At 55.0% G+C, this 23,707-nt stretch overlaps 3 non-coding genes and 1 pseudogene across 3 annotated transcripts; 3 read left to right on the top strand and 1 right to left on the bottom strand.

Moving 5' to 3' along the window:
- The window catches only part of LOC120375680, a 1,085,709-nt pseudogene that overhangs the window by 735,824 nt on the left and 326,178 nt on the right, over window positions 1–23,707 (bottom strand).
- TRNAQ-CUG lies at window positions 5,268–5,339 on the top strand. Its single transcript has one exon. It is a non-coding gene; the product is annotated as a tRNA-Gln (tRNA).
- TRNAK-CUU lies at window positions 7,223–7,295 on the top strand. Its single transcript has one exon. It is a non-coding gene; the product is annotated as a tRNA-Lys (tRNA).
- TRNAI-UAU lies at window positions 10,754–10,847 on the top strand. The gene is made up of 2 exons: window positions 10,754–10,791; window positions 10,812–10,847. It is a non-coding gene; the product is annotated as a tRNA-Ile (tRNA).

The raw sequence follows: 23,707 nt of genomic DNA, 5'->3' as shown, positions 1-23,707 counted from the left end.
AGGTCAGTATTTTTTCTAAAGGGCTGGGAAAACGAGTCCCTAGCAAATGGCTTGGAACTAAGCACGATACACCTGCATTGGGCTTCCAAAGCAGTTGTGGCCCAGGCCCTGCAGGAGGTGACTCCTGAAGATATCGCCTTCCTAATCGCCTTCCTAATCAGGTGCGTGTTGCCTATTATTTGGGAAATGCAATTCCTATCTAGGTAGGGATGGGGAAAATGGAAGTGATGTCTCTGTTCTGCTCACCCCTGGGAGATGCTGCAAATATGCAGAAAATGAAATCCGTGTTGAATGTGATATAGCTGCAGAAAGAGACCTGTTTTCAATAGAGACCTGACATTTGGTGTTTTACAAGGATTCTAAGCCGCACCTGAATTTAGTCCCTAATTTAAATCTGTGCCACCAGATTAAAGAAATGAAAGGGCATATTTGGGAGAGTTGTGCCTCACTATCGCTATTGATACGTTGTGTGGTTGGTGAAGAATTCTACACCAGAGACGTGTAAAATTACTCCAAGAAAGGTCAAAGATTTGACAAGAACTCGGGGAGAAACTGCAGATTTTGATTTTCACCCTAGAGATGGAAGCTATGGTGACCTGTGGCCCAGGTAAACTATTTTTAGAACGCTGCTCCCTAGTTAAGTGGCATTGGTCCCACTCGTAAAGGACGCCATGATTAAATTGGGAACAACTGTCTTTTACCATTTGGATCCAAAGTTTCATAAAGCACAGAGAGAAACAGCTGATTCCTTCCGAGCCATTCCATGCCTATGGGTCCCAGTCTGGCTGACTTGCTGGACAAGAAGCAGTTCCATGCTGGGCAAATGATGGTAGCCAATGAGGGAATGTATCAGATTCCAAGTTCAGACGGCAGGATATATGAATGCTGAGTCCTGACTCCGTGGTTTTGTCTCTTAGTTTTGCTATTAGGTCTTAAGCATTTGTATCACTTCTCCACCTCCTGCTACTTTGAAAGATTAGAAAGTGTGGAAATAGAGCACAGGTGGTTTTCTCATGATGCAACCTACCCACTAGCATGAGAGCTCTTCCACCCACACTTTTGGGAGAAGACCCAGGATGAAATGAACTCACAGAAATGGAAGGCTCCTAGGTTATTGTAGAATGTGACTTCACACAAAACTCAATGGTGGAAATGGGAATTAAGAGAAAACTGCCCTATAGGTTTATATTTTGTAATCTTTGAATAAGTTGTTAATGAAATTAAACATGAAGTTAATTAGTGTAAAGTAAGAGGCTGATTATGTGATAACTTTCAGTGTTACAATATAATTCAGGTTTTCTTCTAGTTCTCTCCCTGCCCCTCCTACTATATCGGAAATGGTGGCTAATCTTTAAAAGTAAAACCTCACTCCAAAGGAATTAGAGTGGGGGAACATGGGAGAGAAATAGCATGTATGAAAATAGAGCCCCAGCGTAGATTGTAATTATTTCTATTTCAAATGGAATTTATTTTGATAAACTTTAAAATAATTTTTTTTCAAGAGGAATATTGCTTGAGTCAAGATGTGTAACCTTCTCCTGAGTTAGAGGGTAACAGCCCCAGAGTTCCCCAGTTCGCTTGGTTACTAAACAAAGACACATCGGGCAGGAGAGGTCAGAATTTAAAGTGGTGATGGATGCAGGATGATTGATTTTTGCAACCAGTTATTTTTATGGGTGCTGAGGCCCCTTTTCCTTTTGAGGAGGCAGCTGTTAGAGCCCAGCTGCTTAACCCTCAGGCCTGGCCATGGAAACGTCCCCGTAACTGGCCTTATGTGTCTTTCATGTTTGATACCTTTGGGGTTCGCACGTCCACACGACATGCGGTTTACAACAGCAGATACTTTGAGAAAACTGCCGGGCTCAGTCGGGCTGTTCCAAACTGATGTTGGCCCAAACTCTGCCTCACTTCGTCTAGACTGGGTCATGTGACGAAGTCTCCATGGCAACTAATGGCCAGGCCCTTCCCCCCTGCAAGGGGATGCTAAAGATGTGGGAGAACAAAGAGGTCAGGTGACCTCCTGGTCTGGGAAGGAGACAGAGCCCAGAGAGGAGGGGCTGGAGGGGGGTTGGCAGTTTTGGAAACTGGCTGGGAAATGGAGGGGAGCCCCCATGGGGCTCGGGCCTCCCAACGGGGCTGTGGCCTCCCTGGGGCCCCAGATGGACCTAACTAAAGGGAGTCCTGTTGTCTGTACCGGCAAGACCTGTTTTGGACTGTGTCCCTGTCATCTAAATAAACCTCTGTGTTACTGGCTGGCTGAGAGTCACGTCTGACTGCGCAGTGGGGGGGCAGGACCCCCTGGCTTCCCCAGGACCCCGCCTGGGCGGACTCGCTGTGGGAAGCGCACGGAGGGGCAGAGGATGCTGAATGCTCCAAGGAAAGACCCAGGAGGTGAAGCCGTGTGAGCTTCTTGCCCTGGAGACAGTCTGCTCCGAGGGAGAGGAGGCTCCCTAGAGTCCTGCCTGGCTTTGTGGGGAGCAGTTCCAGAGCATCGCCCGGGGACTCCGTGACACCCCTCACTCCCGACCCGCAGCCCCTGCCATCCCAGTCCTGACCTCCAGACTCACAGCTCTGCTGGTGCCCCTCACTCCCGACCCGCAGCCCCTGCCATCCCAGTCCTGACCTCCAGACTCACAGCTCTGCTGGTGCCCCTCACTCCCGACCCGCAGCCCCTGCCATCCCAGTCCTGACCTCCAGACTCACAGCTCTGCTGGTGCCCCTCACTCCTGACCCGCAGCCCCTGCCATCCCAGTCCTGACCTCCAGACTCACAGCTCTGCTGGTGCCCCTCACTCCCGACCCGCAGCCCCTGCCATCCCAGTCCTGACCTCCAGACTCACAGCTCTGCTGGTGCTCCTCACTCCCGACCCGCAGCCCCTGCTATCCCAGTCCTGACCTCCAGACTCACAGCTCTGCTCGTGCCCCACACACCCGACCCGCCGCCCCTGTGCTCCTCCAGCTCTGACGGTGCCCCTCACTCCCGACCCGCAGCCCCTGCCATTCCAGTCCTGACCTCCAGACTCACAGCTCTGCTGGTGCCCCTCACTCCCGACCTGCAGCCCCTGCTATCCCAGTCCTGACCTCCAGACTTACAGCTCTGCCGGTGCCCCTCACTCCCGACCCGCAGCCCCCTGCGCTCCCTCCAGCTCTGATGGTGCCCCTCACTCCCGACCCGCAGCCCCTGCCATCCCATTCCTGACCTCCTGTGACGTTATGAATGTAATATAATATTTCATTGAAAGGTGACAGGGCCAGAAAGAGTTAATTAACTCACCTCACCCACTGACCTGACCCATGGGTGAACCTTAAGGACTGGTTAGGAAGATCTGTAAATGAACAGAGCTTTGAAATGCAAGTCTGCACTGTTAGAGGTAGAAGGGGAGATGTTTGCTCAGGGCTTGTGATGTCAGCAAACAAGTCTTGTCTATTGCTGTAGTTTTAATTCAAAGATCAAAAAAGGAATATTAATATTTATGATGATACTTGAGTGAAATAGCATTATTGTCTCTGTGTCTCTTTGAAAGTTGTGCTAACCTGTATCTGAACTGTCTAATGGGTAAATTACCCTGTGCTAATTGCCAGGATGTTTGGGAGAAGGAGTTAAGCCTATAGTTTTCTCAGGCTGAAAGGCTGCTGGAACTATATAAGAAGCCTGGGACATGATCCTGCTTCATCTCAGAACTGCTTTGGGTTTCAAGAGACGGGAACCTTAAGCCATAAGGATTGAGATCCCGAGTCACTGACTGGAGTCACCCTGAATATGGACATTGGACTATAATCTATGGACTATTTCTAAAAGGACTTTTGGCAACTACAAGCTCATCTGTGCTATGCATCTGAACCTCAAGAATTGAATTCAAGTCTGTCTGTATATTGATCTTTTAACCAACACTCTCTCTCTTTTCTTTTTTAATAAATTTTAGCTTAGTTAATAAGAATTGGCTGTAGCGTGTATTTTGGGTAAGATCTAAGTTATAATTGGACCTGGGTATGTGGCTGATCCTTTGGGATTGGAAGAACCTTTTCTTTTATATGATGAGATCAGATTTTCAGGAATCATCATCATATCTGATGTGTGTGTCTGGACGGAGGCCGGGAACTGCGTTGTTTGGACTTCTGAGTAACCAGTGAGGTGCTACAGAAGCTGTGTTGTGCTGGTTGGTAAATCTAAGTACTGGAATAACCACCAATGTTTGGGGTTTGTCTGCCCCATTTTGTTTGCAGTTCACCCTGATTGAGTGACCTCAGCTGGCTCCCACAGGCAGCACCGTCACACTGCTCCTTTCTAGTCACACTTTCTACACATCTAACATTAGTGTATAATGTAATACAGATCTATCCCAACACCTGCCGGAGGTCCTCTGGTAAGGCGGATTCGGTGGCATGCCTGCCGGAGGTCCTCTGGTAAGGCGGATTTGGCAGCATGCCTGCGGGAGGTCCTCTGGTAAGGCGGATTCAGCAGCATGCCTGTGGGAGGTCTGCCGATCCTGTGCCTTCAGCGTACCACCACCGAATTGCTGCTGCAGCCGGGGCACTGGCAGAGCTCCCGCAGGCATGCCGCCTAATCCGCATTACCAGGGGACCTCCTGCAGGCAGCCTGACTGCCACCCTCACAGCGACCAGCAGGCCACCCCCCCGCCGCTTGCTGCGCTGGTGCCTGGAGCCACCCCTGTCCCTGACCCAGGGCAGAGGATATTGGAAGCTGAACATCCAGAGCTTGCAAGATAAAGGAGCAGGGGGCCGAGGCCTGGCGTTGTTGGCAGAATGGGAAAGCATCAGAGGGTTCTATGGCAACCAGGGGGATTGGTGGGAGTCGGTGAGGGAGGAGTTGGCGGCTTTGTTCTGGCAGTCGTGCAAACACCACAACATTAAAGAAACCAACAGTGCCAAGTCCTGCAGTGTCGCCTGTGGGATTTCCACAAGACCATCCAGGCTGGGGAACCAGTCAGCGTGTGACTGTAGAACAGGATCAAGCGCCAGCTGCCCGAGATCCAGGAGATGAGGCTGCAGCTGGCCGATATGAGCGGGAGCACCGAGTGAAGGGAGGGGCGGCCTCCCCTGACATTTTTGCAGCCTGCAGGGAATGGAGACAAAGCAGGGGGATGCGGGGACTCAGGGAAGGACCCGCGGATCCGGTAGTGCAGGACCACAGTCGCTGGAGGAGGAGAGAGAGTCCTGCGAGAGGAAGCCGCTGGTGGGAAGCAATAAGTGCAGAGTGGAAGCCAGCCAGCTGAGAGTCACAGGGGTCTAGAAAACAAAATAGCAGCAGGTCCCATGGTGTAACGGGCAGCACTCAGGACTCTGAATCCTGGAATCTGAGTTCAAATCTCAGTGGGGCCTCTGCCAGGTAGGGTGGTTTGCTGCAAAGCCTTGGAGCTCAATGTGCTCGGTTACCCTCTCCCTGGCTGAACTAGAGTGATGTTTTGTTTCTCCTCCTCCTGGGTCACTGGTGCCCACTGGGAGATGGGTCTCTGGTCCAGCTGGGCCACCATAGGGCGGGGTCCTAGAACTTAACCGTCTGGCTAGAGATTCCTGCGGGTTGACCTGACGGTTGGGTTTTTTTCTGCTTCACCTGATGCCCACAACTTTGGTCCCTGTCGCTGCAGCTCTTCCTCTTGCCCACATGGCATTTAAAGGAAGCAGGGCCAGGGCCAGGCTTCCCAGGCTGGAGCCCAGCACCTCTCCTCCTCTGGACACCTGGAGCAGAGGCAGCTGGTGCTGACGGCTCCAAGGGAAGGCTTAAAAGCCACAGAGCAACTGAGGTCAGGGCCAGAGGAGGGCAGGACCATGCCTATGTGTGGCCTTCAGATGGGCACAAAAACACTCAGCCAGCCTGCTCCCTGCCGTGCCAAACACCCACTGAAGGCCACCCGCAGAGGAGCATGCGGGGCGGCTGCTGTCGCTCTGTGGCCAGCATCAGAAGACGGTAGGAAAGCAGGGCCAGCCCCCCTGGTGGGGCCTCTTACTGTTCCCACGCTCTGTGCTCACTTTGGCAGTGGGGCAGGAGATTTTACCCCAAGAGGCTTTACCCCAGCTGGCGAGAAGCAGAGAAAGACACAGGCTCCCAAGGTGCTATGTAGCAAGTACCCTCCAGCACAGGGACAGGCGCACACGCTAGCCCGGGTAGCCGCCCATTTTCTTTGGCAAGTCAGGAATGGCAAAGGCGAGACTGGAAGCCCCTGGGACTCAGGTCCCAGCCTTTGTGACACCCAACCCCCAACTCCTTCCCGGGGCTCTAGCTGAAGGCAGAGCATTGGCCTGAGCGGCCAAGAAGAGGTTCCAGCTGTGAAGAAAGCAGGACTTGCAGCACAAAGTGAGCACAACCACGAGGGGACTCAAATCCTGAATCATCCGATCCACAGGGAGATGCCTTATCCTTTAGGCCACATGATGAGGGGGTCTAAGCTCTTCTTTGGAAAAGCCGGACACTGTGTTTCTCGGGTCATCTACTGAGCGGGGCTGAGACTCTCTGGGCACAAGAAGTCGAGTTCCCAGCGAGATGTGAGACCTAATTCTATGGGGCCAGGTGCAGGACTTTGGCAGGGAGGCTCAGGCATGAGGGATTGGGGTGCAGCGGACAGGCCGGCTGTCTAGGTGCTTAGATTTAGTCTCACTGAGGAGGAGGAGGGGGAACCCTGCTGACAGGCAGTGGCTGTGCAGAAAAAGAGGAGGGGTTCCTGGGACTTTTTTTGCCTCTCGTTTGCCTGCCTGCTTGCTCTTGTGCTGAACGGTGAAGGAAAAGGATAAATGGACACAAATCAGATATTAGGAATGGCAATATACAAAAACCTGTAGGAGAACACTTCAACCTCCCTGGCCACACAATAGCAGATCTTAAGGTGGCCATCCTGCAGCAAAAAAACTTCAGGACCAGACTTCAAAGAGAAACTGCTGAGCTCCAGTTCATCTGCAAATTTGACACCATCAGCTCAGGATTAAACAAAGACTGTGAATGGCTTGCCAATTACAGAACCAGTTTCTCCTCCCTTGGTTTTCACACCTCAACTGCTAGAACAGGGCCTCATCCTCCCTGATTGAACTAACCTCGTTATCTCTAGCTTGCTTCTTGCTTGCATATATAAACCTGCCCCTGGAAATTTCCACCACTTGCATCTGAAGAAGTGGGTATTCACCCACGAAAGCTCATGCTGCAAAACGTCTGTTAGTCTATAAGGTGCCACAGGATTCTTTATTGCTTTAACGGTGAAGATGTTTCTCAACAAGCCCAGGTAGCTCAGTTGGTTGAGCATCAGGCTCTTAATCTGAGGGTCCAGGGTTCAAGCCCCTGTCTGGGTGCTCAGCTTTTAAGTTGCCTTATGTGCCAGGACCCATATGCTGTTCACAGCCACACAGGGATTCCCAGAAGCTGTAGCCATTTCCTGGAAAGGTTCCTTTCCTTAGCAATCAGGAGAGAGGCCACATCGGCAGATGCAGAAAGCGCAGCCTCTGGCTGCCAGGAAGTGCTGTGGGGCCAGGTGCTGAGAAAGCCCAGAGGGGGAGCAGCAGAGATGGGGGAAGGAAGAGAGAGAAGCAGTGAGGACAGAGTACAAGTGTAAGGAGAGTCTAATCTGGCTTATACACGACCCCAGTGGAATTGGCCAGCGGAAGGATCTGAGTCCCCACCCCCTTACCCAGAGGCTGCCTGACCTCAAGGACTCTCTTTCTACTCTCATGTATGGCAGAGACCTTGTATCCCTAACAAGGCTGGGCCCAGGATTCCTAGGGGGCTTGACCTCCAATCTTGCCATGATCACTTGAACGGGGGCTACAGTGTCCTCACTCTGGGGTACTCGCTCCGCTCTGGGCACTTCCCTGACCCACTCCTCATTGCATGTGCTTCAAGCAAACACCATTTATTACCCAGCAATCAATGTAAAACACAAGGAAAGATGGGAAAGGAAAACACGTCACCCTGTTCTGTGGCGCAGGGAGATCACAACCAGCGTCTCTGGAGGGTCAGGGCAGGTCACAGTCTCTCCCTCACATGTCCCAGGCCTCCTCCCCAGGCCCTGGCTGTGCTGCAGGGACACCACGGGCTGGACACTTGCTCTGGTGGTGGCAACACGCTCTAGGTGACAGGCCCCTTGTTCCCAGTGTCTGCCCCCATGTAGGGGATATGATCCCCCCACCCCCAAAAGTCTGGCCTGCAAGATCTCTTGACTGATGGCATCTCCTTGCACTGGGCCTTCTGCCCAAGGTCCCCCTCGCTCTCCCACGCTGCTCACTGCACCCACCTCCAGCCCCAGTGCTGCTGCGGCTCTGCCTCCAGCTCCCTGGGCTGCTCCTCTGGCTCCGCTTGCTGCAGCTCTTCTCCCAGCACAGATCTGCTCCCTAGGCAGCTTCTACAGCTCGTGCTGCTCCGGCTCGGCTCCCAGCACAGATCTGCTCTGGTTCTCCCTGGCTGGTGCAGCTCTGCTCCCCGGCTCTTCTCGGGCTCCTGCTCTCTCCTTAGCTCTGCCCCACTCTGGCCCAGGCAGTTCCAGCTCCCATGGAGGATGGGACCCCTGGCCTGGTGACTCCCTCATTACACTGCTTGGCCTGTCAGTGCGGCTAACTTGGAGCTTTGTCCTCTCCCCATTGCCCCTGGGGACTGTCAGTCTCAGGGGCCTGATTTCCCATTGACCCTTCCCCCTTCTATTGGTGCTGGGAACTAGCCAACCAAAACCCCACTAAGTTTTAGTAAGGGGCCAACAGTCCCTTACATGAGCCAGCCCCGTGAGAGTCACCACTGTGCAGAGAAAGGAGCATGAGCTGGTCCCATGGTGTAACGGGCAGCACTCAGGACTCTGAATCTGGCAATTTGAGTTCAAATCTCAGTGGGACCTTGTGTTGGCTTGTGGTAAAGCCCTGGAGCTCACAGTGCTCAACTTCCCTGTCTCCAGCTGTGCAAAAACAAATCTTTCCCCTCCTGCTGGGTGACTTGCCCACTGGAGCCAGGTCTGATGGCCAAAATTGGTTGGGGCTCTAGAACTTGTGACCCTGATGCCTGTGGTTTGACCAGGTGGTTGGGATTCTTGCTGCATCACATGAGGCCCACAAGTTTGGCCATTTTGCTTGCAGCCACATGTTACCTCTTGTCCACCTGGCACTTGAAGAAAGGAGGGCCAGGGCCAGGCTTCATAGTCAGGGCTAGGCAGGAGGGAGGCAGAGTCCCAGGCTGGAGCCCAGCACCTCTCCTCCTCTGGGCACCTGGAGCAGAGGCAGCTGGTGCTGACAGCTCCAAGGGAAGGCTTAAAAGCCACAGAGCAACCGAGGGCAGGGCCAGAGGAGGGCAGGACCATGCCTATGCGTGGCCAGCCTGCTCCCTGGCATGCCGAACCCCCACTGAAGGCCACCCACAGACCAGCATTCGTTCAGCGGCCAGCATCACAAGGCGGTAGGAAAGCAGGGCCAGCCCCTGAGTGGGGCCTCTGACCGTTCCCACTCAAGGGGCTCCTTTTGGCGGTGGGGCAGGAGGCTTTCCCCCAAGAGGCTTTTTCCCAGCTGCTGAGAAGCACAGAAGTACCCAGTGTTTGCTTTTGCGGTGAAAGGGCTTAATACATTTAGCCGGCCTGGCTAGCTCAGCTGGCAGCACCTCTGGCTCTAACTCTGAAGGTTGAAGTTACAGTTCCCTGTCTGGGTGCTTGGGGCTCCTCTTCAACAATACAACACACAATCTGCTTAAGCCCCCACCCAGTAACCTGGGTAAACTAACCCTGGCCACTGGGTGCCTCTAAGAGGTGATACTTTCCCCACTCACAACCACTGAGTGCAGGAAAGAAACTTTAATAAAAAGGAGGAAAATCACCTTGTATTAACTTGGGAAAACACCACAATCAGGATTCATAACACAACACTATGAGCAAAACACCCACCCACAGTGCGCTGGGTAGTGGCCTTTTGCCTCGGGCTCTTAAATCCAGACCCCAGAAGCTCTGTGGATGTGCCCCTCCCTTCACTGCACCTCACCCACAGCTGCTGCCCTGGGTCAGTGAAAACCCAGAGTTCACCTCTCACCTCCTGGGGGGAAAGCCCCTTTCTCCCTCCGCTGTCTGGCCACATTGCCGGCCACTTGCCGTTCCACCCTGTCACCGCTCTGCTGGCCACCCTCTCTGCTCTGGGACGTCTTGTGGTCCCACCAGGAGCGGAACAGGCTTCCTAAAAGTAGTGGCCACCAGACCCCGAACAGTAGCCCCACCCCTTCTACTCAACTCCACGCCCCTGCCCCACCCCTTCTCCCCAACGCTCCCCTCCTACGCTGCCTCTTACCCCCAGACCCCTCCTCCCGCTCACTGCTCTCCGTCCCCTCCCCACCCTCACTCGCCCTTACGGTCATTACAAAGTGGCAAGGCAGAGCCCTCCCATTTTTAAAAGTCCTGGGTGTTGTTCCCCCCTGTTCAGGCACCCCTGGGGCCCTGCACTTCACACAGCTCTCCCTGATTTCAGCTGTTAGTGAGGGAGCCTCACTGCTAGCGCAGACTGGGCAGTTTCTTGCATGAGAGACACTGTCCCAAAGCAGGACTAATGCTTAGAGCTGGTTCTCAGTGATTTCAGATCTGTTGGTCTGCAGCAAGACTCTCCATTGAGTCTTAACCAGCTCTGTTATTACACAGGGAAGAACAAAAGGGTCAAATGGGGCCTGGAACCCTTAAGAAGAATCCACCCCACCGAGTACAACACTTGTCGCTACCTGCTCTCAACCCCACTGAGAATGTTTTGGGGTCACCCGTCGCCTGTATCAACCTAGGGGTTTTGAAGAATCACCATTATCAGGTGCTTCAGTGGCGCAATTGGTTAGCGCACAGTATTTATAGGGCAGTGCTGAGAGGAGCTATGCTGAGGTTGTGAGTTCAAGCCTCACCTGGAGCACTGGTTTTCATTAGCCAAATGGCTTCACCCCATTATTTGGCCCTGTGGAATGTAGAATTCCAGCCCAGGGGACACTGAGGCAGGGGAAGAGTCAAAAACACCCCCTTCAATTATTACCTCCTCTCCAGAGCACAGGTCAGAACCTGCAATCCTTTCTGCCCCCCTCCCTCCTGCAGCCCCTGTGCCAGGATCCCTCAAGCAGAGCCTGGAGTCCTGCCCATCCTTGACCCCTGAGCCTGGAGGGAGAGGAGCAAGGAGCCATTGTTAGAGGGCTTTCCCTTCCCCCGCCCACTTCCCTGGCTCTTGTCACACAGACAGCAAGCAGCAAAAGACCAGAAGTCGGAAGCGCAGACAAAGGGATGTTTACTGGGGTTAGTTTCCAAGCCCGCAGATTCCGAAGCCCTTCACACCAGTCGGGCTTATCTCTATACACCCACAGAGTCTGTTCCACGTTGTTCCCTTCCCAGCTCTGACACCGCAGAGCGTTTACCCCACATCCCTACAGACAATTCTTTCCTGGGTGTCTGGCGGGTGAGTCCTGCCCACATGCTCAGGGTTTAGCTGATCGCCATATTTGGAGTCGGGAAGGAATTTTCCTCCAGGGCAGGTTGGCAGAGACCCTGGGGGGGGAGGGGTTCACCTTCCTCTGCAGCATGGGGCATGGGTCACTTGCTGGAGGATTCTCTGGGCTTGGCTACACTTACAAGTTGCAGCGCTGGGAGTTACAGCGCTGCTCATGCAGCTGTGTAAGGGCCAGCGCTGGAGTGTGGCCACACTGACAGCTACCAGCGCTGCAGTGTGGCCACACTTGCAGCACTTTCCAGCGCTGTATTGAGAGGTGCATTGTGGGCAGCTATCCCACAGAACACCTCGTACCGTTTTGGCGCCGTTTTGGCGCTGAGTATTGTGGGAAGGGGAAGGAAGTGTGCGGGTCATTCCGCTTCCTGTTTGCCAGCGCCCCGTGGTGCATCGCTTCACATCCCAGCATTCATTCCGGCAGCGTTTGGCGCCATTGTGAGTGTCTTTCTGTTACTCTCTGTGAATCGCGATTTCTGTGGCAAATGGAGCCCGATCTGCTGAGGACTCTGCTGATGAGTGTCACCAGCACAACACGTTTGGCAGTCGAGCTATTCCTTCAGCTCCAAAGTGACAGTGAGGAGTCCGACGATGATATCAATATGGATTTGTCTGCCGCGTGTGACACTAGAGTGCTTGCGGCATTCACGGAAATGCTCAGCACCGTTGAACGCCGCTTTTGGGCTCGGGAAACAAGCACTGAGTGGTGGGATCACATCGTCATGGAAGTCTGGGATGACGAGCAGTGGCTGCAGAACTTTCGTATGAGAAAAGCCACTTTCATGGGACTGTGTGCTGAGCTCGCCCCCACTCTGCGGCGCAAGGACACAAGATTGAGAGCTGCCCTGACGGTGGAAAAGCGGGTGGCTATTGCAATCTGGAAGATGGCAAATCCAGACAGCTACCGGTCGGTCGGGAACCAGTTTGGTGTGGGAAAGTCGACCGTGGGAATCGTTTTGATGCAAGTTTGCAAGGCAATTAATCGCATCCTGCTAAGAAAGACCGTGACTCTGGGGAGCGTGCAGGACATTGTGGATGGCTTTGCACAAATGGGTTTCCCTAACTGTGGAGGGGCGATAGATGGGACGCATATTCCTATTCTGGCCCCCCCCCACCTGGCATCAGAGTACGTTAATCGTAAGGGGTCGGGCGCTATGGTTCTCCAGGCGCTTGTGGGTCCCCGCGGGCGTGTCATTGACATATACACAGTCTGGCCATGAAAGGTGCATGATGCACGCATCTTTCGGAACAGTGGCCTGTTCAGGAAGATGCAGGCAGGGACTTTTTTCCCAGACAGGAAGATCACAGTAGGGGATGTCGAAATGCCCACTGTGATCCTTGGAGACCCCGCATACCCGTTACTGCCTTGGCTCATGAAACCCTATACAGGGAAGCTTGACAGGAGCAAGGACCGGTTCAACTACAGGCTGAGCCGGTGCAGAATGACTGTGGAGTGTGCTTTTGGGCGTTTAAAGGCTCGCTGGAGATGTTTGTATGGGAAGCTAGACTTGGGGGAAGCAGCATCCCAGCGGTTATAAGCGCTTGCTGTACCCTCCATAATATTTGTGAAGGGAAGGGTGAAACATTCAGTGAGGCATGGACCACCGAGGTTCAAGTCCTGGAGGCTGAATATGCACAGCCAGAGAGCAGGGCTAATAGAGAGGCCCAGCACAGGGCTTCAAGGATTAGGGATGCCTTGAGGGAAGAATTTGAGGCTGAAAGCCAACAGTAATGTTTGCTGCCTTGCATGGGAGTGAATTGCACTGCTTACACTGTTATTCTATTATCCATAATAATAATATGATTTGCAGTGCCTCTTTCTTTACTGGGCTAAGGTGTCTTTCACTATCTGCTATAATAAAGACTGTTTTCAAAGCCAAGAATTGTTTTATTGAAAAGAAAAACTTCCTTGACAGACAGACAGACACACAACATTTCATTAACACAAGAGGGCAAGGGTGTGGGTTGGTGAACTGTACAGTCACAAGTTTGCATATGCCATGTCTGGATTGATGTTTAATGAATCCTGCACTTCAGGGTGCATATACTGCATGGTGATGGGGTTGAATGCAGAGGGTAAGGGTGGTGGTAGGTATCAGGGCTGGTTGGGGAACGTACAGGTGTTGGAGGCAGCTGGTGGTGGTAAGAGCCTGGATGCTGGGGAAAGGTGGTTGGAGCTGACATTGGGGCACAAGGCACAAAGGACGGGCGGGTGGGGAGTAGCACGGTAGTGCTCTGCTTGCATGGCAACGAGTGACTCTATAGACTCCGCTGGCGCTCCAGGATGCTTAGCAGCCGCTCCGTGCTTTTCCTCTTGGCCACTGCATTTCTCTTGGGTCCTGCTTTCTTTCTCTCGCCACTCCTTCAATTCTTTTCTCTCTGTAGCAGAGTGCTGAAGAACAGTTTTCAGCATGTCCTCTTTGCTCTTTCGGGGATTTTTTCTCAAATTTTGAAGCCTCTGTGATGTTGAACATCTGGGCAGTCCAGTCAAGGTCACTGTACACACAGAAATGACAACATTTAACACGGGCAGCATTGTATCCACTATCTCCAGACATGAATTGTTACACTGAGGGAGTTCTCACTTGCAAGTTCTCACTTGCATTCTTTATCCCAAAAGGAAAACACAACAGAAGCCACGAAATGGTGAGTGAGGAGGGCTTGAGTGAGAGGGGAGCTGGTTGCTTCGGGTAATCTGGAGTGCTAGAGGGGTTGAGTGAAGATGCAGATGCAGGGGTGATCTTATCTCCTATCTCTTCACTAAAGAGTCTACCAACATTTTTCACAGGACTTAATCCTGGAAGATGTTTCCCTACTGCGAGTCACTAGGGAACAGCGGGGGCTCTTTTAGAGCAATGTGGATTCCGCCGGGACCCTATGCGGCGTGCCTGTGTTCAGAAATGGTCCCCTGGCCGAAGAGTGGCGCGGACGGCCACCGTCACTGGGACAAGGGACACAGTGGCTCTGCCTATAAACCTGCGCAGGCATATTGCCCACGCTCTGGATGAAGCTTTGCTGAGATAACTGAAGCAGATTACCGCGACGTGATAGACCACATCAACGGGCTATTCCACATCTAGACGCTGCCATGCATGCATCCATAACCCCCCTTCCTCTCCAGAAACATTTCCACCCAGAAAATAAAGCCGCTTACCGGTACACCGCTCCTCTGCCTGTCCTTCTGCACCTGCTGGCTGCTGCTGCGCTTGGGTACTTTCCTCCTGGCTTGAGAAGAGCTCCTGGCTGCATGCCTCCAGGAATCTGCGGTTTCTTCCCCATCCCAGGAGCTTCACTCGCGGTTTCCTCTCCCCGCAGCCTCCTCCTCCTCCTGTCCCCAGCCTGCTCAGAAGTGTCCATCGTTACCCTGGGATTGGCAGTGGGTCACCCCAAGTATGTTGTCCATCTCCACGTAAAACGGCAGGTCGTGGGGCGGATCCGGATCTGCGATTCCCTCGGGCTTTGTAATAGGCACTCCGCAGCTCTTTAACTTTCACCCTGCATTGTAGTGCGTCCCGTTGATGGCCCCTATCCAGCATGTCCCTTGATATCTGCTCAAAGATATCGTAATTCCTACGGCCGGAGCGCAGCTGTGCCTGAACAGACGCCTCACCCCAAACACTGATGAGGTCCTGCAATTCACCTGTGCTCCATGCTGGGGCTCGTTTGCCGCGTGGAGGCATGGTTACCTGTAACCTGTAACTGATTAACTGATTGCACTCCACACCTGGCTGCAGCAAACAGGAAGGAGATTTTTAAATTTCCCGGGGCATTTAAAGGGCGGGTCACCTGAGGCAAGAGCAGTAGAGTGCAAACTGATGTGCAGAGTGGCTGAACAGGAATTCTGGGATAGCTCCTTATTCCCTGGAGGACAGGTAAAGCGCTGGTGAGTGTCCACACCTGCTGAGCAGCGCTGGTGTCACCAGCGCTGCACTCTTATACCCCAACCCGGATGGGTTTTCAGCCAGCGCTGCAACCAGGGAGTTGCAGCGCTGGTTGTGCCCTGCAAGTGTGGACGGGGTGTTAATTGCAGCGCTGGAAAGCCTCCACCAGCGCTGCAACTTGTAAGTGTAGCCAAGCCCTCTGACCTTGAAGTCTTTAAACAACGAGTTGAGGACTTCGATAGGTCAGACATAGGCCAGGGGTTTGTTACAGGAGTGGGTGGGTGAGAGTCTGTGGCCTGCGTTGTGCACAGGGGCGGCTCTACAAAGTAGGCTGCCCCAAGCAGCGCGGAGCGCTGCGCCGCCCTTCCCCAGTCCCGCGGCGGGTCCCCTCTTCCCGCGGCTCCGGCATCCTGGGGAGGGCGGCATTTGGCTCCGGTGGAGCTCCCGCCGGCATGCCAGCGGCAGGTCCACCGGAGCCCGGGACGAGCGGACCTGCCGCAGTCATGCCTGCGGGAGCTCAACCGGAGCCGCGGGAAGACGGGACCCGCCGCAGGCATGACTCGTCCCGGGCTCCGCTCGTCCCGGGCTCCGGTGGAGCTCCCGCCGGCATGCCTGCGGCAGGTCCACCGGAGCCAAATGACGCCCTCCCCAGGATGCCGCCCCAAGCGGGCGCTTGGCCCGCTGGTGCCTAGAGCCGCCCCTGGTTGTGCAGGAGGTCGGACTGGACGATCATAATGGTCCCTTCTGACCTTAAAGTCTATGAGTCTATGAGCTCTGACACTGCAGAGTGTTTACCCCACGTCCCCCTTCCCAGCTCTGACACCGCAGACCCTTGCCTGTGTCCCTGTTCCCCGTTCCCTATTCCCATCCCCCCCATTAGCATGATTCCAATTTCCCCGCCCACTTCCTGTCTGACCCCAGTTTACACAGTAATAGTCTCAGCTAGACCTTAACCAATCATTGTAACTAACCAATTCTAACCTATTGTAACAGAAATCTCTAACCAATTACATCCCACTCCCCTAATTAACTTACACCCAGCAAAATTAATTCTGCAGCAGACAGACACAATTAGAGAACCAGACAGATTGACAATAGAAAAGTGGGGGCCAGAAAGATAAACCCTACAGAAATGAGGGTTTCCCAACCACAACCATTGAGAAGGGATTTCTTGCCAGACCGGATGCTCCCTTAAGATCTGTTTCGTTATCTGCTGGTGATGGGCACTATCGGGACAGGATCGTCTTCCTAACAGCCCAACCCCACCTTAGTTCAGGGTTTGGGAGATGAGGATGGGACCGTTCGCTTCCCAGCTTATGGCTGCCCCTGCTGCTTAGCCAAAGGCCTTAGCCTACGAACAAGGGCTCAGACTCTCCTAGGGAGAGAAGGCCCAGACACAGGCAGACTGGGATTTTGGGTCTTTGTTGTATACCCCTGTCACTAGCTAAGTGATAAAAATACACCTAAGTCCTTAAAGTCTAGGTCTGTACAGGCAGCCTGAATATCTCTTTTCTAACAGCCATCGGTCCCTGTGGGAAAATGATCTATTCAGGGTTGTCCTTAGACATTTTGGTGCCCTAAACAGCACCCCCGTCCCCCAGCCCAAGCTGGCAGAGCAGAGCGGCTAAGAAGAGGTTCCAGCCCTAAAGGAAACAGGACTTTCAGCCCAAAGGTAAAACCACACAAGTATAACCACAAAGGGACTCAAACCCTCAATCACCTGAGCTGTAGTCAGACACCTTATCTGTTAGGCCACATAGTCACACTGGAAAAAAACCTCTCCAAGTACTTCTCTAGAGAAGACGGACACTGTGTTTCTCAGACTCAGGTTATCTACTGAGGGAGCCTGAGACTCTCTGGGCACAAGAAGTTGAGTTCCCAGCGAGATGTGAGACTTAATTCTATGGAGCCAGGTGCAGGGTTTGGCAGGGAGGCTCAGGCATGGGGGATTGGGGTGCAGCGGATGGACCGGCTGTCTAGGCACAGAGATTTAGTTGCACTGAGGCACAGGAGGGAGAAGGAGGAGGAATCCTGCTGATGGTCAGTGGCTGTGCAGAAAAACGGGTGTTGATTCCCCCATCCTAAATGGGCTGATTCTCTCTGCTGCAGAGCATGGTGGGGACTGCAGCTCACTCCCTGTGGGGCAGGAAAGCACAGATGCAAGGTGCTGGGCTCAAATGCACCCGGAGGGCAGCTCAGATGAGGTGGGGCAGGGCCTGTGATTTACGTTCTGCGTTGCCTGGTGCTGGGCCATTGCACAATCCCCAGCCACGCCGCACAGCGCACCTCGAGAGGAGGTGGGGGGCCAAGCAGATGATCCAGCATGAGGGGGAGAGGATGTGTGGTTGGGGGAAGGAAAAGCCTTGGGCTGCACTGGGTGAGTGCAGAGCAGGGGTGACACCCCAGAAACCTGCAGCAAAGGGATGGACAGGTGGGGTGGGTGGATAGAAAAGGCAGTGAGCCTAAAAGGGGAGTGGGGGCTAGTGGTCAGAGCAGGGAGGGGGCTGGGTACCAGGACCTCTGGATTCTATCCCTGGCTCTGAGAGCAGAGGGGGGTCTAGAGGTGGGAGCAGGGGGACTGGGAGCATCTTCCTAATTCACAGGGTAGTTCTCTTCCCAGCTCGTGCGAGGGCGGGAAGCGCCACCAGCCCCATTTCCTGGATGGGAGAACTGAGGCCCAGAGAGGCTGAGTGATGTGCCCAAGGACACTCGGGAAGTCTGTGGCAGAGCAAAGCATGTTTCTCCCCCTCCCCCGCAGGGTCTGGCCTGTTACTGGGTGGTGCAGGGGCGGGGTCTCAGGAGAAGGAGCAGTGGGAGGGCGGGGTCTCGGGGCAATGTGAGGGCGGGGTCTCAGGTGAATGGGTGGTGCAGGGGTGGGGTCATAAGGGGAAGGGGCAGTGTGGGGGCGGGGACTCAGGGGGAAATGGGCAGTGTGGCATTGGGGACTTGGGGGAAGAGGTGGTGTGAGGGTGGGATCTCAGGGCAAAGGGGAAGCATGTGGGTGGGGTCTCAGGGGAAGGGGCGATGCGGGGGCAGGGATTCAGGGCCGCCCAGAGGGGGGGCAAAGAGGGGCTCAGCAGTTTCTCTTTGAAGTCTGGTCCTGAAGTTTTTTTGCTGCAGGATGGCTACCTTAAGATCTGCTATTGTGTGGCCAGGGAGGTTGAAGTGTTCTCCTACAGGTTTTTGTTCATCTGCAAATTTGACACCATCAGCTCAGGATTAAACAAAGACTGTGAATGGCTTGCCAATTACAGAACCAGTTTCTCCTCCCTTGGTTTTCACACCTCAACTGCTAGAACAAAGTGTTTGAGGCGTCAGTTATTGTGTCATTGGGGGTAACATACAGGTTGTAGGGGGATGTTAGCATTTTGGTATTGGACGGGATATACATATACACAGTCTGTCATGTCCCCAATGCGGGGTATTCGGTGGGTGGGTTCAAGGTACAGCCAGCAAGCAGTGAAGGTACATCACTCATACAAACAGGTAATGGATAGTCATGGGCATGAATAAATGAGCAGACTGGGTAATGATGGTAGGACGACCCTCACGGGGCAGAGTTCAGTTTGGTTGGTTCAGGGCTCAGGGGATAAAGTCCAACAGGGGAAGTTTACAGGTCTCTTCCCCCTTGTGGGTGCACGAAGACACGCTGGCTCACTCTTGGTATTCACGGTGGCCGGTGATGTGCTCTGTGTAAATGTCTCTAGACCACCGAATAGTGTCCGAGACCATTAGTCCTCCAGCAGCTACACCCCCACTCTCAGCTCCTTGCGCCTCTTGCTCCCAGCTCCTCACACGCACACCACAAACTGAAGTGAGCTCCTTTTTAAACCCAGGTGCCCTGATTAGCTCTGCCTTGATTGGCTGCAGGTGTTGTAATCAGCCTGTCGGGGTGCTGAAAGCCTGTGAACTGTACCCAGGTGTGTTCACAAGCAATGTGAAAACGTGCAATTCCCGCTCACACTGCACAGGGGCAGCACAGCTCCAGGGTTCTCTGGAATCACACAATAATGCTGGCTTTGTTCCCACAGCATCTGGAGCTTTTCACAGTGAGACATGGGGGTGCTGCAGCCCCCGCCGCACCCCTCGTTCCTGCACCCCTGCTTCTCTGCAGGGAAGTTGTTATGCCACGAGGGGGTGCAGGGAGACTGTGCAGGAGACCCAGGCCCACACCCCGAGCACTGCAGCTCCAGTGCTGTGTGCGGGATTCATTTCTGCTCTCTGATAAAACTGCCCCAGGCTCCTCTGTCCAACTAATATTCGTCCAGGCTCCCCAGCGCTGTTAGTATCTGTCCAGAGCTCTCGCCAGCCCTGCCCCAGGAGAGCTGGGCGCTCGCCCTGCTCTAGGAGAGCCAGGCAGGCCCTGAGCACTAGACGGTGACCCTAGGCCAGTGGTGCCAGAACAATCTGTATAGTGGGGGCTACTGAGCCACTGAACCAACTGTAACCCCTGGGTGTGATGGAAACCACGTCAAGCCAGGGGCTGCTGCAGCCCCCCAGTTCCAGCCCCTCTGCCCAGGCAGCTCCCCCAGCCTGATACACACACACAGCCCCTGCACCCGCCCCACCCCAGGGCTCCTCAGCCCAGAGGGGAGCCCCCCGGCTGAGTGGGGAATCAGAACCCCCCGAAATTACCCTGGGACCAGCATGATCTGCCTCCGCCCTGCCCTGCTCTGCATGTATTCGGAGTGAGTCAGTTTCCCTGTCCCAACATGTGTCCCGCCCTGTGTCTCTTCTCCTCCCCAGTTCCCTCCAAACCACCCCATTTCCCCTGCACCTCGGGCTGGGTCTCTGCCAACCCCCCTTCTCCCCTCCTGCCCCCAATATCTCCCTGCCCTTACAGGTCTATAGGGCTGGATCCCTCCCTCCCCCCTTCTCCCCTCATTTCCTGCCTCTAGGAGTCTATGGGGCTGGGTCTCTCCTCCCTCCATCCCCTCCCGTGCCCCCAATATCCCTCTGGGGCTCTGTGGGGCTGGGTCTCTCTCCCTGCCCCTGGGGTCCCCCCTGCACAGCATGTCCTGGGAGTGACTCAGATTCCCTGGACCAACGTTTCCCCCCCACACACCACATGTCTCTTCTCTCCCCCAGCTCCCTGCACCCACCCCAATTCTCCTGCATCCCAGGCTGGGTCTCTGCCAACCCCCTCTCTTCTCCTCCAGACCCCAATATCTCCTGCACCTACGGGGCTGGGTCTCTCCCTTCCCCCCCCCCATCCACTCCCCCAATAGCTCCCTGCCCCAGGCTGTCTATGGGGCTGGGTCTCTCCCTGAAGCCCCGCCCCCAGCGCGGGGCTCACAGACAATCCCCGCCTGGCGGCTGTGACGTGCAGTGGGGCTGTGACGTGCGGTGACGTGACCACTCCCGGCAGGCAACTCATTCAATTGAGACCAAAATGACAGAAGGTGTCACGTGTCCATGGGCGGGGCTATGCAGATGAGCAGTGTCTGGCGGCAGGACGGGGAGCAGCGAGAGGAACCGAAGGAGCCCGGCGGAGAGAATTCTCTGCGTGTGGACAGAATCCGGTGTGGGGAGTTCGTGCTGTGGGTGCCTGCACCGGAGTCACTTTGGGGCAGTGATTGCTACTGAGCTGCATCTTGACTAAAGGCGTGTGAATGGGGTGTGGTGCCTGGTGGGGAGCAGCTCATGGTGATAAGGAAAGCAGTGGGAACATCAGATCTGGTCCTAGCAGGGGACTGTGAGGTTTCTTTGCAACCATGAGTGGGTGCAATTAGACACCCCCCCCCCTTCTGTGCTTCCATTTCCTTCTGGGGGGAGGGGAAGGTTCCATGATGTCACAGCCAATGGGGGCGGGGTTTGAATCATGTTTCTGAGGTGCGAGAGCAATTTCCTCTGCTCCCACTCACTCTCCACTAGGGGGGCTGGGCTGGGATCTCTAGGGAGGGAAGCACAGGTAAAAACAGTCTCCCCTATGGAACCAGGAGTCCTGGCTCCCAGTCCCCCTGCTCTAGATGCCCTCCACTCCCAGAGCCAGGGATAGAACCCAGGGGTCCTGGTGCCCAGCCCCCTCCCTGCTCTGACCACTAGACCCCACTCCCCTCCCAGGGTGGTGCAGGGGTCACTGGGTCTGTGTCCCAGCTCTGCTAAGGGCCTTGACTGATTTTCCCAAAGTGCTTCCTTCTGGATCCAGCACATCTCCCCCGCCCCCCCCCCCGCCCCTGCCCGGTCACTGCCCACCCCCGTGTGGGGGCACCAGCACTGTGCCGGGTCGTGATGGGAAATTGTCCAAGCTGGCCCAGGAGAGACGTGTGTGTCCCTGCTGCCCCCTGCTGGTGGGGCTGAGCCCTGCTCTCTGTGTGTGTGTGTGTGTGTGTGTGTGTGTGTGTGGTGGCGTTGCGGGCGTTTGGATCCGGCAGCAAGTGACACACACACACACACACACACACACACACACACACACACACACAAACACACACACATTGATGCACAAAGGGACTCACACAATCCCAAGAACACTCACACACAACACACCCAGAGGGACATGCTAGCAAACCCCCAAAGAGAGCAACAATCACACCCCCAGCCACACTCACAATCACCTACACACCAGAATATTCACAATTGTGCTCAGAGACACAACCGCACACAGTTCACTCCCACTGCTCCCAACACAAGGACCTCCTGCCCCACACAGCCTGTGCCGAGGCCTGTGGAACTCACTGCCACTGGACAGCTACCAATGAGAATGGACCTTCCCAGGAGACCAATAGACATGGCCATGGCGACAGAGGGGGCTGGGCTCCCAGGGTCTGACCCGGGCTGAGACTGGTTCTGACCTAGTGGGAGTCTATCCAGCAGGGGGCAGCGTGACTCACACACAAACCCACCAGAAGCGCCTTTCTTAGCGGGTCTCCCAGGCCATCCCCCACCCTGCCCCGGGTTGGGTAACAAAGGGGCAGTACGGGACTCTGGGCTGTGTCACAACCCGGCCCCAGCCCCTCGCTCCCACACGCTGGTGAGTTGGGTAACTGCCGAGGGATTGCACAAGAGAGAGTCAGAGCCAGGGAGAGAACCCAGGAGTCCTGGCTCCCCCCCCCCCCGACACACTTTAATCACTGGACCCCACTTCCCTACCAGGCCTGGAGATAGAACCCCCCCGCTGTTACCACTAGACCCCACACTCCCCTTTTAGATTTTAGGCTTGCTGCCTCTTCTATCCACCCAGCCCACCTGTCCATCCCTTTGCTGCAGGTTTCTGGGGTATCACCCCTGCTCTGCACTCCCCCAGTGCAGCCCAAGACCTTTCCTCCCCCCAACCACACATCCTCACCCCCCTCGTGCTGGATCGTCTGCTTGGCCCCCTGCCCCCTCTCGGGGCGCGCTGTGCGGCGTGGCTGGGGATTGTGCAATGGCCCAGCACCAGGCAACACAGAACGGACACCACACGCCCTGCCCTGCCTCACCTGAGCTGCTCTCCAGGTGCATCGGAGCCCAGCACCCCACATCTTGGAACTCCTGCCCCACAGGGGGTGAGCTGCAGCCCCCGCCACACTCTGCAGAGGGGAGAAGGGTCAGGCCAGCCAGCCCTTGTAACATGGGGAAATCACCACCGGGGTCGACGGTATGGGGGCTGTGACATACAGAGAAACAGTTGTTGCGCCGAAAGAGGGCAGCAGAGCACACACATACACACAATTGCAAACATACACAAACACATGCATGAATGCAGCCACACACACTCACACACACTTGCTAATATACACAAACACATGCACAAATCCAGCCAACATCAACACAACTGCTAACAGATGCAAACACATGCACAAATCCAGCCACATGAACACACACACTTGCACAGCCACAAACACAACCCCTACAGCTGTAATAACACCCCCTCCCAACCCTCACAGAAAACCACACAAACACATGCAGAAATCCATCCATCCATCCACACACACACACTCCATCCCCATTCTGTGCACACACCTTGGGTCACTGCGACACTGAATACTTCAATTGGATGGGGGGCCCAGCACCATGGCTATTCCCTGCCCCCCAGGGCTCACCGGGGGTGGCTTGGGGGGGTACCGGGGGCATGATCCCGGCCCTGCCTCGGGGGGGTTAGAGATGGGATGGGGGCCGTGGTTTCTGTACCACCCGGTTCCTGGCACAGGCTTCTTCCAGGATTTGCATTTCTTGATAGTTTTCACCCCATCACCGCTTCCTGCCCAGCCCCCTCCTGCTGTGCAAGGTGGTTTAGGGGGGGATGGGAAGAACCCAGGAGTCCTGGCTCCCAGCCCCACCTGTGCTAAGGTACGAGACTCCACTCTAACCCCAGTGCTGGGACTGGAACCTAGGAGTCCTGACACCCATCTTCCTTTCCTATAACCACTAGACCCCACTCCTACCCTTTTGGGGAGCCAGGACTCCTGGGTTCTGTCCCCA

Source organism: Mauremys reevesii, linkage group 12 (genome assembly GCF_016161935.1).
Source record: "Mauremys reevesii isolate NIE-2019 linkage group 12, ASM1616193v1, whole genome shotgun sequence".
NCBI classification, from domain to species: domain Eukaryota; kingdom Metazoa; phylum Chordata; order Testudines; family Geoemydidae; genus Mauremys; species Mauremys reevesii.
The sequence above is the reverse complement of the archived record's forward strand: the minus strand, read 5'-3'. Positions and strand labels throughout refer to the sequence as shown.